The following is a 12,353-nucleotide window of genomic DNA, read 5'->3' on the forward strand; positions in this document are numbered from 1 at the left end:
TCAGCTATTGTTTCAAGTTCTAGGCAGCAACTGAATGTCACAGGATGCCTGTCATAGCGGGGTGGGGAAGGTGCAGGAAGGATTCATTCTCCGCCTGCCTTGCCAGTTTTCAGCTCTTCAGCTGGAACTTATATTGTCCCTATATCCACCCATCAGATCTAGTGTCTCCCCCTTTCCAGAAGCACTGGCTGAGGGTTCAGCTAATAATGCCTGGGCTGCTGACCTCTTCTGGGGACCAGCTCTACTATGAGTGGTGGTGGAGATATGTAGACTCACCCTAGCTGCAGGGACCACCAGTGCTGTCCTGCAGGAGTATTCCGACTTCGGCTTTGTGGCGATCGGAGAGTTGTCTGGGTCTCTTTGCAAAGCAGCCCCACCAAGCTGCTTCCTTCAGTATAAAGGAACACAATATGTATGAACTTTTCTTCCTGGGGGGGGCTCTGTTAAGATGAACACATACATCACTATTTACAGGGCATCCTTAAGTCCCAGAAATATGATTTGCCTTAAGAGATTGGATGTCACCTGACCAAGGGAGCAGCCATTTACTTGGTTATTGGTTCACAAATAAATGGAATTGGTTCATTCTTTGTAGATTTTTTTTTATGGCCTTTGGTCTTCCCCCAAATATTTGCCTTCATTTATTACATTAGTTCTCATTTTTTTTTTAAACGTAAGATATGCCGTGAGTCTGTGGCTTTTACCTGACAGGCTTGGTTGTCTTTTGAGTTACCAGATAGCATCTTCTGCTTGACTCTGCAAGCTGGTTTTGTTTGCTTGCTGGCTTGTTTTGTTTAAGGCTTAACCACCACCCAGGTCCTTTGTAAATTAAAGGCGGTAATGTGTTCAAGTGAAAACACATTGAAGAATCCAGTGCTTGCATAATTAATTACTGCACACCACACATATTTTGCAGACAAAATTATAGTTTTATTACATGCAAAAGGAGAAACACGCCTGACAAGTGTGCTTCTTTCTAATCTGTTCTGTGCTTAGTGGGTGTGTGGGTGTGGGTAGTACGCTGTGGGAGGATGGAGGCTCGTTTGCTGCAGCATACATGTTTCACCAAAGTGTGTTCAAAGCTCTTTCCACTGAGGGCTGCTGGGAAGTCCTGCTGCCAGGAGAGAGTGGAGTCTAGACTAGGTATTGGCTTCTTGTTTACAGCACTATTTCCAGTCTGTGGAGTATGATGGAGGAGACTCTTGAGATTGACTTTACCCTGCCTACTGGATTCTTGGAAGCCATGTTTCCTTTATCTAAGAACTTCCCTTTGCTAGTTCAAAGAAAAGAGTCATTTGTGGTCAGCGCACCTGACTTTTTCTTCTGGCTGTGGAAGACACAGATGAGTACAGCCATCAGGGTCAGCTCAATTGGGTGACTACCCTCCTCCTCAACTTACGTTTGTGACATTGGCTGATGTCCCTGACTAATTCTAACCCATGTAGCATCCTGAAGCTGGAAGACTGTGGCTGGATACATTTTGGAAGTGGAGAGTGATAGCAGACATACAGAGAAGAGAACAGGATGTGATGGGCACCATCTTCCAGCTCTTCTGTCCATTGGGTGTCAGGATCTCTAAGTCTCCTGGAGAAAAGAGCAGTGGAGCCCAGCAGGGCCAGCATCCTAGTGACCTCTCAGACATGGGCATGATGTGACAGGGGGTACCTCTGCCTTGCATGGTGCTGAGCCACCTGGAGGCTGCCATCTTTATGCCTATGCTTTATGCATTGCTCTTGGCTGGTGTCCTGGGCCATCTTAAGTGGTGTCAATGGTTGTATAGTAGGAAATAGAGTAGCTCCTTTCTTATTCTTCCTCATCTCTCTCTTACACACACACACACACACACACACACACACACACACACACACACTGGAACCTCTTTCCTTGGAAGGATCAGTAGAGAGTAGTAAAGAGTTAACAATTCGGGATGCATCTTTCAACCAATAGGACATATGGCTTTATCAGACCTTTAAAGTTGGTGGGATAGATAGCTCTCAGGACACCTATGGGGGCTTTTCCTGTTACTTGAGATGCTGTAGCAAGGATGGAATTTACTCAGCTCTAACATACAAACAAAATATGAATGAAACAAATGAAAGAAGGATTTTCAATACGCTAGATACCAGATAAGAGAAACAGGAAACAAGTCACATGAAATTTATCTATTAAAAATGCCTTGAGAAAGCCGGGCATGGTGGTGCATGCCTTTAATCTTAGCACTTGGGGAGGCAGAAGCAGGCAGATCACCCTGAGTTCGAGGCCAGCCTGGTCTACAAAGCAAGCCCAGGACTGTCAAAGCTACACAGAGGAACCCTGTCTCAGAAAACCAAAAGCCTAGAGCTAGGTGTGTAGTATATTGACACATTGCTTGCCTAGGATGTGTTAGGCTGTGGGTGTGATCCTCAGAAGCACAAACAGAACAAAATAAAATAAATCTAGATGCAGGGTAACCCAGCAGTGTCATGAAATTGTACTGAGAGAGCTTTTAGGTTGTAGAAGAAGAAAGATGAGGTACTTGGATAGTTCTAACAAGAAAACACAAGGATAAGCGTGTCAGAGAGAGACAACTGTAGAGAGAGAATGCAGAGAACCCCCCCTCCTCTCCCCTCCCTTCCCCTCCCCTCCCTTCCCCTCCCTCCTTCCCCCTCTCCTTTCCTCCCCTGCTTCCCTCTTTTCCCTGTCCTCCTATTCTTCTCCCCACCCCCCCTCTCTTCTGAAAGGTTCTCACAGTAGCCTGGCTGACCTCTAATTCAGTATGTAGTTTACCTTCCTAGTGCTGGAACTCCCAGAGAGAGCCACCATCACACCTGGATTTATGCAATGCTAGGGATTGGAACATTGTCCATGCTACATGGCACTCTCTGGGATGAGCCACATTTCTACTCAGATGCTGGAGATGTACAAAACATGAAGTACTGACCAGGGCAAAGAAACTGCCAGAGACTAGGGGAGAAGTCATCCAAAAGCATCAGAAGTGATTTTTGTCTGGTGCCCAGCCAGAACCAGAACTAATACGTATGCCCACCAACAAGGCTGGAAACCTTCAGAAAGAGGCTTGGAGCACTGGGCAGGGCACTAAGAATATAGGCAGGTCTTGCCTTCCCTGTGGAGGGTAACTAGCCCCCGAGTGACTTCTTCTGTGGCCCACATAGCACATCTTAAAAGCAAGATCTGATAGTATCAGGCTATTTTCAAGTACCTTAACTGGGTCACAGATGAAACTGAAAAACGTGCAGTGAAACTATCTACCACTCAGTGGGCAAGATTCACAATCTCTGGCATCCAATCAAAAATTACCAGGCAAATAAGTGAGAAAATATTACCCATAATGATAGCATTAGAAACTGACCCAGTGTGCAGGTGTTAGAATCGGCAGACAAGACAGTTAATACAAGTATATCTGAGTTCCTTATGTTTAAAATGTTAGTTACAAATGTGAAGGATTTTTATTAAAGTCTCCAATTGTATCTCAAACCATCCCTAAGGGAGCTCTGATGGAGTTACTGAGAACAGTGCTACTGCCTGATCTAGTGAGCAGTTGTCACCCACCATCTCACCGCATTTGATGCTCATCACTCGCATTCTTGGGGCCCTGCCCGCTGACGTCTACACTGTGAAATCTGCTGGCCCTCCTAGTACCTCCATGGCTCTTCCTTGCTTATATCTTTGGGTGTCTCTTGCCTTCAGTCAGTGTTCTTCCGGAGTCTGATCTCAGCACCGCCTCCTCCCGCCTGTCACTCAGAGTCCACAGGATCTGTTTTGATCTTGGGTCTCTGCTAAACACTCCTTCATCTGTATCTGTGGCCCTGGTCTCCTGAGTCCTAGCCTTAGTCATGTGTCTGGTCATACACTGTGCGGCCCTAGCTGGTCCTCATTCTCTCATTTAGTGAGCATACATCTCCTGTCTCTGTTCATCTGAGTATAAAATGCAGCATATGGTGAAAGAAGGTACCCGCTCCACCCCTGCTATTCAGACACTGCTTTGTCTCCTTGACTAGCTTTCCTGTTTCCTTCCTGAGTTCCTGCCCATCTTTCTGTGCTTTATGACTGGACATCCTCATTCTCAGGGAACCTCTGAGGGGCCACATTCCACTTCAGTTCTCCCTGTGAACCTTAGTTTCATCACCCCAGGCTCTACCTAGTCACCCTATTTCTGGTCACTGCTTCCTTCTGGAATGCCAAAGCTTGAGCGCAAGCATTTCCCCACCCATATGTTTGGTTTTTTTTTTTTTTTTTTTTTTTTGTCCAGCTAAATTAATAGCAACCGGGGGTTAGTGTTGCTTGAGTACCCTGTTACCCTTCCCCTCCCTGACACGGTGATATGTGTCTAAACAAGGCAAATAGAAGGGGAAGGAAAAGTGGCTCCTGTCATTTCCCCTTTTAAGACGCTGCCCAGCTACCCCCACCCCCATTCGTGCTATAGCATCTGTTCAGAGCTTGTATATTTTAGAGATTTTTCTAGTTTTGAGGAAGAGGATTGGTCATCAATAAGAATGTGTAATCAGTCGGTAAAGATGTGCGCTGGGGTGTTTATAGGAATTTTTGACAGCACTCTCTTTAAGACCATGTTGTGTGGAATCCTCTTCCTTTTCGGGTAACGAATCCCTTACCACCACACTGGGTCAGCTCTTTTAACTTTTCTATCACGTTCATTTAAAATAAAAACTATTTGATTGTGGTGGAATGCGCATAACATAAAAAGCTGCCCCTCTTATAAATGTATAAGTGGAATTAAGTACATTCACACACTAGGCGCAACCACCACCACTCTGTGCTTCCCCTGAACTCTTTTCCTCTGGCAAAACTGAATCTGAGTGTCCGTTCAACGCCAGTTCCTCTGTCCCCTCACAGCCACCACGTTGCTTTTCGTCTCTTGGCGCCTCACTATTCTAAGTTCCTCACGTAAGCGCCATCTTATACGTGTCTGTTCATTTTCTCCAGTCTCCTTTTCTTCTCACACAGTCTACACAGAGGTGAGCCACATTGTAATATGTGCCAGAATTCTGCTCTTTGTTTTTTTAAGCCGAAAGACACTCATTATCTCTATACAATTTTGCTCACCTATTCTTCTGCCAATGGGCACTTGAGTCACTTGCCTTTAGTTTTAAAATATTTTTTTTTTTATATTATTAAGATTGAACCTGGTGCATTTTTGAAAACTGGCCTCAAACCAAGTGGATACTTACTTAGCTCGCCCCCTCTAACTTAGCTCAGCTGATGGGAGTGGAGAAGACGATGAGGCCTTGCCCTAAGATACGGTTTCCTCTCCTCATCTCTCCATGTTCTCCAGCTTCCAGCCCTGCTCTGCTTTCCTCAGAAGGATTCTCTTAGAATTTCCTTAGGCCTCAGGCTGGGGAGAGAGTAATTTCTCACCTAAAGCACTGCATGCCTCCAAAACCGATACCCCTTCCCTCCTTTGGCACATTCCCACTGTGAAGGTGTGGAGCAGAGATGGTGGTGTGGGCTGTGCTCTTATCTCCAAGAAGGCCCCGTTTGAGACGGCTCTGGGAGCTTGTATCATGGGGTACTGGGTACTAAAATTCTGGGACAACAAGGAAAAGTCCACCCAGTATCCTGCTTCATTTAAATTAAAAAGCACCTAGTAGCTCCCTATGCCCTGCATATGGTCTACACAGAAATTCTGTCTTCTTCCATCTTCCCTGCGTCCGTGTCCTTCATACTTGAAAATGAAATGTTGGGATTTTAAATTGTTTATTAATCTCTGCAGGTGACTTTGCTCTCTGCAGAGGCCAGCCTCCTTATACACAGCCTTCTTTGAAAGGGTTTGCTTCAGGCTAGCTGAACTGAGCGTTGCTTTACCACATAGAATCTCTATTACTCTCATTTTTGGCAGTCTTCCCTGATTTCTCATTCTAGGAGAATGGAAAGTGCCTCATTTTTTTTTTCAGGCTGTTGGCACCGCAGGGCAGAGGAAATGATCCCCATGAACCGGCTTTGTGCTTTTGAACCCTTTGATTAGGAGGACCACCACTAAATTTCCCAGACCCTCTCACAAGTATTGTACTTTGCAGCATTCTATTTTCTTTTTAACCAATAATATACTTAACCTAGTAACAGAATTCAGAGAATTGAGGAAGGAAATTAATGAGGCTTTTTAAAAAAGTATCAAAGTGGGGCTGGAAAGATGACTCAGTGAGTGAGAGCACTGGCTGCTCTTTGGTTTGATTCGCAGCACTCACGTGGTAGCTTAAAACCATCTCTAACTTTATTTATTGGGGGTCTGGCCCCTCTTTTGGCCTCTGGGGTTGTCAGGCACGCACATGGGACACAGACATATATGCAAGCAAAGCACCCATACATACAACTTTTAAAAAATTATGTAAGTGCGTAAGCAGTAAGTAGATGTGTTGATGGTTCATTGGAGGGGCAGAGGAGGGGAGGACAGAAGGAAAAGAGGGTGACAGTGGGGAAGAAGGAGACAAAGGAAGAGGAGGAAGGGGATATTTACCTTGTGTCTGATAGGCCAAGATCAATCATTCACTTACTAGTGTGTCCCCCACCCCCACATGACAATATCATGGCACCCGCTTGTGTCCTGGTAGTGAAACGATGAACGGGACAGTATTTGTATTTTCAGATCATTCATGGACTCAAGAAGAAAGTCATCTAAATGTTTTTGTGCGTGCTGTGCAATGGCTGCTACGCCTGTAGAGCAACCACAGCCTCCGCAGGCTTGACAGGCACAGTGATGGCGGCACCTAGTTGGAAGGGCTTTGTAACTGTAGTTTGTGGGTTTCCTGTCCATGCTTTTAAGGCCTGATGTGAAAGCCACACCAGCCTTGCTTCTCTGCCGAACGTATGAAGTCAAGGCCATTTGACCCGCTGATTAAACTTGAAAAGGGAGAGTGTGTCTTCTGCCGCCTCAAAGGCAGCTGTTTATTGAATTTCTCTACCCTGATTGTTTTGCACAGGGAATGGCTTCCTGGAGAAATATCTAACATCTGCACAGGTCCATCCTGTTCTTTGACTTGTGTTTACTGAAGTGACTTCGGGGCTTGTGTTCGTACAATGCAGACTTCACGCACAGTGTGAGTGTGGCCTGGGCCCGCCCTAGAGACTTAGTAGATCATACTGTGTAGCATAGTAGCACTTGTGTCTGGCAGATCAGCCTTTATTCTGCATGATCTAGGCTTTAGCATATATCCTCATGACAAGAAGGCAAATGTCTCAGCACTTCTATTTCAAAACGCTCACAGTCGGTTTCAAAACGCTCACAGTCGGGAGAGGAAGTTCATTAAATACACTTCAGCCTGATGGATAATGATTAACGCGTGTGGATCTTGGAGGTCCCTGAAAGAATCCAGGTATGGAAGATAAGGCAATGCTTCTAGGACCGTGCTTTGGAACCATGCATACTGTCCAGGACCGGACTAACCATACCAAGAGCTATGACAGAGAAGCTCAAGGTAGCAGGAAGCCTCTATGAATGAGAGGGCAAGCTGTATTCCTCCCCTCGACCCCAGAATTGAAATTCCTCTTGTATGTTTATTTTTGGTAGCAAAAGGTGCCAGTTAACCCCTGGGATTCACAAGAATTAGTAAACTGTAAATAGCAATGACTGGAAAAGTCTCCTGGAGACCAGCGAGCAAGGACGTTAACAGTGGAGCCCAGGAGGTGTTCCATCTTGAGAGTTAGGCCCCGCCCCTTCCTAAGTCCCTATTGTGGTTTCAAATGAAGAGGCCATTGTTCACCTTCCTTCCTAAAAGAAGCAATATATATAACTTCTGGCTCTCTGCCAGACTGATGGTGCACTGAGCTCTGTGAAGGCAACACCCATGGCTTCCCATCCTCGCAGACAGGCCACCCTGCCTCCTTTCCCTGCACTGGTTGATTTTTAAGGGCCTCAGCAGGAAGTTTGCTGCTGTCTGCTCCACAGTGGCTACCGGGCCCTTGGTTCCCAACCAGTGGTGAATATGGGGGAAAAAAAGACAGACTCTTTGCTCTTTATAACAGCCTTTGAGTCACATTTAGAAGCAAATGTCTGGTGTGAAACCCTGTGCTATTTCAGGACTTTGAAGCACACCACAAAGGGCTGACACTTTGTTGAATAGTTTGAGTCCAGGCAGGTGTCCTAGAGCTGAAGTTTTCCCTTTATTTTTTAAGCCACAAATACTTTTTCCCCCAAAATGAGACCCACAGAATACAAGTGCTGCAGGGTTTCTCACCTTCACCGTGCTGGGTGTCAGGCGCTTGATACCTGATTGCTGGGGACACTGTGCTCTACACAGTAGGATGCCTCCCAGCCTGGCTGGCCTCTGCCCACTCGGCGCCAGTGGCATGCTCTGCTACTTTTGTGATGATCAGAAAATGCCTCTAAATAGGATAAAAATTCCCTGGAGGGATCACAAAGTCATTTTTGCTCGAGACCCAATACAATATGGTTCATGAACCTGATTTTCAAAAAGAAGGAAGCCGTATGTTAATGACGGGATTAGGCCCCACCAGAGAGCTCTGCCCAGGGTTCCCTGATGGTGATACAGAGAGCCATGGATGTCCTTGAGCGCGGCAATTTACAACTCTCTTTTTTTTTTTTTTTAAGATTTATTTATTTATTTATTTATTTATTTGTTTATTTATTTATTATGTCTATAGTGCTCTGCCTGCATGTAAACCTGCAGGCCAGAAGAGGGCTTCAGATCACATTATAGATGGTTTGTGAGCCACCGTGTGGTTGCTGGGAATTGAACTCAGGACCTCTGGAAGAGCAGTCAGTGCTCTTGACCTCTGAGCCATCTCTCCAGCGCCCCCAGGTTACAACTCTTAAAACCTGGAGCCATAGAGAGCCTATTACAAGCAAAGCAGAAGAGCTGAATTAGGCATATGCACAGGTAGCTTGAAGACCTGTACACTAAACATTTGTGTGTCCTTTCCACTTGTACCTGGGTAGACTTAACAAAGGAAAAAGGACGTGGCTGGGTGATGTCTGCCAGGCTCCACAGGCATTGTGGTTTAGTTGCCACAGTTTGCCTTGCCTCCTCCCCCAGTGTGTGTGTGTGTGTGTGTGTGTGTGTGTGTGTGTGTGTGTGTTCACGTGCTTGCTTGCTTGAGTATGTGTATATGTGGGGTGGTATTTGCGTGAGCTCATGTGCACCTGCAGAGGCCGGAGGAAGATTCTGGATGTCTTCCTCTATCATGTTCCACCTTCTTCTCTTGAGACAGTGTCTTTTGCTGAACTTGGAGCTTATTGCTTTCCCTTCATGCAGCCAGCCAGCTCCAGAGAGCCTCACCGTCTTCCCCACCTCACCAGCACTGGCGTCCCAAGTGTGCATGGCCACATCCCACTTTTTGTCCTTAAATAGGTGTCAGGCATCCGAATTCAAGTCCTCGAGCTTGTGCAGCAAGTGCTGTTTCCCACTGAGCCCCCTCCCCAGGCTTTGCCAGGTATGCCAGTCTCAGATGCATGGCTCTCAGCTCAGGAATACAGTTGGCCTATCATGGCATAAAACTCAGGTTCCCATGAGGCTTAGCAGAGGGCCCTCTCTCTCCTCATGGAGGCCCCGTGGGTAGTCTGTCTTCTGTGGCCTCTTTTAGTTAGTTTCACTAGATTTCATATGGGGACCAGAGTTGTTTCAAGGTAGTGATGGGATTTGTGTACCAGGCAACGTGTGTGTGTGTGTGTGTGTGTGTGTGTGTGTGTGTGTGTGTGTGTTAGTTCCAGAGCTGTGGTGGTTCTCAATCTTCCCAACGGTGCCACCCTTTAATACAGTTCCTCATGCTGTAGTGATGTCCAACCATATAATTATTTTGTTGTTACTTTATAGCTGTAATTTTGCTACTGTTGTGAATAAAAATGTAAAAATCTGCTATACAGGATATCTGACATGGGTTCCCTGTGGGTGTCAGGACCCACGGGTTGAGAAGTGCTGCTCTGGAAGGTTGATGTTGGTTTCTTCCTGCCACTCTGAATGTGGGTCTCAGGGACTTTGGCACACACAACCCCACCGCACCCCACCTCCGAAAAGAAAGAGGATTAGAAAACATTGTCAGGGTCTATTCTCTAGGCAAAAGCTGGACCTTGCAAAAATCCAAAACCAATTCCACTAAGTGAGCCACTTGTCACTGTGAAGAGACAGGTTGGGAAAAGAAGGAAGGGAGAGAGAAAACGGGCAGCTTAGAGGATCTCTGTCCATCTGTCTCCCTAGCAGACTCAGTCTAACCCTACTTGGCAGCGTAAATGCGACATTAAATCAGTGGCTAGTTGCTTCATAGCTTAAGGATGTGGCCCTCATTCTAATGATTTGTTTGGCTGCAGGTGAAGGTTTCTTGCTCTGGATAGCACTGTCCTGTTTTTCTGAAAGGTCACGTGACTACTGCAGTTAGCCTGGAGATGGAGAACAAAGGGGTGAGCAATGCTCATTGACTCAGTATGGCCATCTGTGGCTCTACTGAGAAACCCACTCCCAGGGGTCCCTGCAGAGGTGCACTGTCTATGGCTGGAATAGCCAGTGGTAGCATGCCTCCACTGTTGGCAGTCCCTTCCCGGGGCGGGGGGGGGGGGGGGGGGGGGGGCTGCTGGAAAGGAGCTCACATGGGTGGTTTGCATTGGAACACAGGAGAAAGATCCGCCTCCCGTCAGTCAGTCGCCCCAACCACAGCTCCCTCTGGCCCTTGGTGGAGGGAGAATGCTGCAGGCATAAAACTAAACTATGTCTGAGATTTGAAGGCATTTGATTGGCTTAAATCTGTGGTGTGGATTGTTGCCATGAGAGAAGTTACACAACCAGCTGAACTGAAATGAGAGTGAGGAAAAAGTTACCATGGCTGGTGCTGGTTTTCGGTAGACGTGATCCAGGTTTGCGAATGACCAAGTATATAGCCGGTTTGTTTTGAAAGAGGAGTGGAGTTTCCAGGGTGCTTCTCTCTTCCATGGTTCCCTGGTGAGTAATGACATTTCCTGAGCTTTACATATTGACCACCATATGCAGCTTGTTTTAGGTAATATTGGTGATAGCAAGTAGGAGAGGTGAGGGCGGCAGTGATCAGAGCTGATGTGGACTCCAGGCCTGGCCAGGATGGGTGAGTGGTAAGGTTTGATTGGACCGCAGCCCGCTGCAGACAAGCAGCTTTGAAGATTTTGCCCAGGGCATGAATGGCAGCCGATTGGTGTAGGAGCTTGGCAGGGTGCAGATGGCTGAAAAGCCCTTTTTCCCCGCTCCTACTGACACTGCCCAGCCTTAGATTCTGTTCAGGCGTCACCAGCTGCACAAGTGTTGAAGGTTCGTGGGCACCACTCAGACGTCTTCTCATGTCCCCTCTCACCCTGGTCATGTAGACTGCAGATAAGGCAACAATTGCTTTTGTCCTTTATCTGTTTACTGACTTGTGTGTCCTTCCTCCTGGAGCACTGGTTCTCAGGCCTTGGGATGCAAATTCTTGGTTCACATCCCAACTGTTACCGCTCAGTGAGAGGTGGGGTCTGGGAATCTTTGGTAACACGCAGATACATTACAGTAAACTGGTAGCTTATTGAAAGTCCTGTTTTTTTTTACATGTGTTTGCACACCTAAGCATGTGCACACACTCACACTCATATGCATGCACTCGTGCAACTTTCACACATATTTCTGATGTACAAGGTATGAATGTGCCTGGTGTGTGTTCACCAGGCTACAAAGAACACTGGTATGAAGTTGCCTGCATCTGTGTGTCAGAGCCTAAAAACTAAAGCTCATAGACAGTGCCACGCCAGGCTCCTTCCCAGCGTCACTGTCATTTTTGCCTGTCAAGATGGCCCTTGAGAAACAAGCAGTCCCTTTGAAGCATGGGAACAGAGAAATGAGATAAGAGTTCTTGAAAGTGCATTTTATAGTTTTTAATAACACTTAAATATATAATCTACAAAGACACTACCAGTGGTAGTCAGACAGTCACTGTTACAGATGCTCGGAAGATACAAAACCATAGCGTTTAGGTCTTGCCTGCAAGAGTATTGTCATCCTGGAGGGCCAACAGCAAAAATACTCAGGCAACTGGACGCATGCGCAGAGTGTGAAGGGCGCGTGGAACAATGGGCCCAGGAAAGCATTAGAACTGAGGAGAGACATAGGAAGAGAGGGGGAAGTGCTGATGGTTGCGAAGCTCTGCAGAAGGTGATGATGTGCTTTTGGGAGGTGAGAAACCACGGCAGGTGAGCGTGGCATGAGCAGAGGCTCAGCAGGAGGTGGGCAGTAAGCCATGAGCGCACCACAGTTTGAGGCTGTCCTTTAGAAGGGGATGCTGGCTAGTTTGGAAGGGCCTTCCCTGTCCCAGGTAATTTTCTGTTGTAGTAAGACGTTGTGACTGAAGCAGCTTATAGAAGGGCTAGTTTATTTGGGGCTTACAGTTTCAGAGGG

General features: G+C 46.7%; 1 protein-coding gene across 1 annotated transcript in view; it reads left to right on the forward strand.

Moving 5' to 3' along the window:
- Nucleotides 1-12,353, forward strand: part of Prkch (protein kinase C eta) — a 214,789-nt gene that overhangs the window by 83,114 nt on the left and 119,322 nt on the right. The gene's annotated exons all lie outside the window — the stretch shown is intronic.

Source organism: Acomys russatus, chromosome 1 (genome assembly GCF_903995435.1).
Source record: "Acomys russatus chromosome 1, mAcoRus1.1, whole genome shotgun sequence".
NCBI lineage: Eukaryota > Metazoa > Chordata > Mammalia > Rodentia > Muridae > Acomys > Acomys russatus.